Source organism: Dromiciops gliroides, chromosome 2 (assembly GCF_019393635.1).
Source record: "Dromiciops gliroides isolate mDroGli1 chromosome 2, mDroGli1.pri, whole genome shotgun sequence".
NCBI lineage: Eukaryota > Metazoa > Chordata > Mammalia > Microbiotheria > Microbiotheriidae > Dromiciops > Dromiciops gliroides.
Genome location: NC_057862.1, coordinates 451526616 through 451530291, shown reverse-complemented (window position 1 = coordinate 451530291; position 3676 = coordinate 451526616). Strand labels below are relative to the sequence as shown.

The window sequence follows — 3676 nt, the reverse complement described above, 5'->3', positions numbered from 1 at the left end:
ATATGATGATGGGCAAGGCACTTTGAATACTTTAAAGTTCCTTCTATTCTTCAAAACACATCAGTATGGGGGCTATGGGGGCAGCTAGGTGGCACAGTGGATAGAGCACCGATCCTGGAGTCAGGAGTACCTGAGTTCAAATCTGGCCTCAGACACTTAACACTTACTAGCTGTGTGACCCTGGGCAAGTCACTTAACCCCAACTGCCTCACTAAAAAAAACAAACAAAAAAAACCCACAAAAAAAACCACACATCAGTATCAACCCTGCCCAGCCCTACCCCTGCTTTGCTCCATTCTCAGAGGAAGAAGTAGCTCTCCTCCTTAGACAACACTGACCCCTCTCCTTTTGCCCTTGATCTTGTCCCCTCCACTCTCCTCCCAGAGCTTGCCCTTGGAAATCCCTTTGTCCCCTCCTCCCCCTTTTTGTAATGGAGGAAAGCAATTTATTGCAAATTCTCTGTCTCTTGTGTCTCACTCAATACAAATACTTTTGTAAATAGTACTTCGTTGTAATGTATTTTAATGTAGAAAGAGGGGGAACAACAACTCAAGTTCAGAGCATTATAATATCTCTCCCTAATTTTCAACTTCTCTTTATTGACTCTTTATTGACTGTCTCCTTCCCTGATGCCCACAAATATGTCTGGATCTCTCCATCTTTGGCAAAATTTCACTTGGCCCTACCATGCCATCCCATTTCTCTTTTCTTTCTTTTTTAAAAAAAAATGTTTTTATGGTGCTAATTTTAAATAGATTTTATTCTCCAGGACAAGAATTGCATTTCCACTTGTTTATAGTACTGATAAAGTGCAATGTTGTTCACTTCTCTCCCTCTGCATACGTTCAAGTATTCAGAATGCCCAGATTTATGCAGTAGCTTAAATGTTAACTTTTTTTTTTTTTTAGTGAGGCAATTGGGGTTAAGTGACTTGCCCAGGGTCACACAGCTGTTAAATGTCAACTTTTAAACTGCTACTGCCTTGTCTATAAATTTGAGTCCTTCAATTTTTGGAAAGCTGTGTGGAATGCTCTTTCTTCTGGTGAGTTTAGTCAACCTCTTCAATAGTGGGTCCAGAAGAGGCACCTCCAGATGGGACTGCTCTACCCCCTGGGAACCCACCAGGCATGCCTCCTGGCATGCCACCTACACTCTGGTACAGCTTAGTAATGATGGGGTTGCAGATCTTCTGTTCTTTCTGCTGATGCTCAAATTCTTCCTTCTCAGCAGTCTGGTTCTTATCCAGCCAGTTGATTATTTCATTACATTTGTCAAGGATCTTCTGTTTGTCTTCATCACCAATATTGCCTTGCAGTTTCTCATCTTCTACAGTAGCCCTCTTGCTGAAAGCATAAGATTTGAGAGAATTCTTTTTTGTTTGTTTGTTTTTTGTTTTTGAAGATACTATTTTTTGGTTTTGTTTTATTTATTTATTTATTCATTCATTCATTCACTCACTCACTCATTTATTTATTTATTTGTTTTTGCGGGGCAATGGGGGGCAGTTAAGTGACTTGCCCAGGGTCACACAGCTAGTGTCAAGTGTCTGAGGCTGGATTTGAACTCAGGTCCTCCTGAATCCAAGGACCAGTGCTTTATCCACTACACCACTTAGCTGCCCTGATTCAAGAGAATTCTTGGAAGAAAACTTGTCTCTCTGCTTCTCATCCTCAGCCTTGTATTTCTCAGCCTCCTGGACCATACATTCAATGTCTTTTTTTGCTCAGATGACCTTTGTCATTGGTGATGGTGATCTTGTTCTCCTTGCCTTATCCACAGCAGAAACATTGAGGATGCCATTTGCATGATGTCAAATGTTATTTCAATCTGAGGGAGACCCCTGGATGCTGGGGGGATTGCTGTAAACTCAAATTTGCCTAGCAGGTTGTTACCTTGGTCATTGCCCTCTCACCTTCATAAACCTGAATGAGCACACCAGGCTAGTTGTTGGAATGGGTGGTAAAAGTCTGTGTCTGCTTGGTGGGGATGGTAATATTATGTTTGATCGGAACTGTCATAATTCCACCAGTAGTCTGAATTCCAAGGGAAAGAGTAGTGACATCCAACAGCCGCAAGTCCTGCACATTCTCAGATTTATCTCCAGACAAAATGGCGGCCTGGACAGCTGCACCATAGGCAACAGCCTCATCAGGATTGATACTCTTGTTCAGCTCCTTGCCATTGAAGAAGTCTTGCAGAAGCTTCTGGATTTGGGGGATTCGAGTGGAACCACCCACCAGGACGATGTTATGAATCTGTGACTTATCTAGCTTGGCATTTCTTAGGGCCTGTTCCAGGGGGTCCAGTGTGCCTCATAAGAGATCGGCGTTCAGCTCTTCGAAACAGGCTCGGGTGATTGAGGTATAGAAGTCGATGCCTTCATAGAGGGAATCAATCTTAATACTGGCCTGGGTCCTGGAAGAGAGGGTGCACTTTGCATGTTCACAAGCAGTGCATAGACATCGAACAGCCCTCTTGTTCTCACTGATATCCTTCTTGTGCTTGCCTTGAACTCGGCAATGAAATGGTTGACCATGTGGTTGTCAAAGTTCTCCTCACCCAGTTGTGGACTTGACTTCAAAGATTCCATCTTCTATCTTTTTTTTTTTGGGGGGGTGAGGCAATTGGGGTTAAGTGACTTGCCCAGGGTCACACAGCTAGTAAGTGTCAAGTGTCTGAGTCCAGATTTGAACTCAGGTCCTCCTGACTCCAGGGCCGGTGCTCCATCCACTGTGCCACCTAGCTGCCCCTAAAGATGCCATCTTCAATGGTAAGAATGGAGACATCAAAAATACCACCTCCAAGGTCAAAGATCAACATATTTCTCTCAGTACCAACCTTTTTGTTCAAGCCATAAGCAATAGCAGCAGCAGTTGGCTCATTGATGATTCTGAACACATTTAGACCAGCAATGGTTCCAGCATCTTTGGTGGCCTGATGCTGGGAGTCATTGAAATAGGCTGGTACTGTGACCACAGCATTTGTGACAGTCTTCCCAAGGTAAGCTTCTGCAATTTCTTTCATCTTAGTCGAGACCATAGAAGATACTTCTTCTGGATAGAAACTTTTGGTCTCCCCTTTGTACTCCACTTGGACCTTAGGCCTGCCTGCCCCATTCACCACCATGAAAGGCCAATGCTTCATGTCTGACTGTACAACTGCATCATCAAATCTTTGACCAATCAGATGTTTGGCATCAAAAACTGTGTTGGTAGGGTTCATTGCAACTTGATTCTTTGCCGCATCACCAATTAAACGTTCTGTATCGGTGAAGGCCACATAGCTTGGGTGGTCCTATTTCCTTGGTCATTAGCAATGATCTCCACTTTCCCACATTGGAAGACTCCCACACAGAAGTAAGTGCTGCCGAGATCAATGCCAACTACAGATCCCTTAGACATGGTTGCTGGGGATTCGGGGGTCGTAGCTGACTGCTGTGGAGGAAGGAGGGCTGCTGCTGCTCTGAGTAGCCCATTTTTCTTTTCAACTGTTTCACAGTGGTGCTATTAAGAAAAAGAAGAAGTCTATCTTCCTTGCCTCTGCTTTATAATGTCTAATTCATTTCTTAGCTCCTTGTAGTCTGGTTTCTCTCCTCATCTGAAAGTGGTTGCTTCAAGGTCACCAAGGATTTTTTGTTGTTAAATCCAGTAGATTTTTCTCAATCTGAATCCTTCAT

At 43.6% G+C, this 3676-nt stretch overlaps 1 pseudogene; it reads right to left on the bottom strand.

The window, feature by feature from the left end:
* Window positions 1-1048: 1048 nt before the first annotated feature.
* Window positions 1049-3401, bottom strand: LOC122743186 (annotated as a pseudogene).
* Between the last annotated feature and the right edge of the window lie 275 nt (window positions 3402-3676).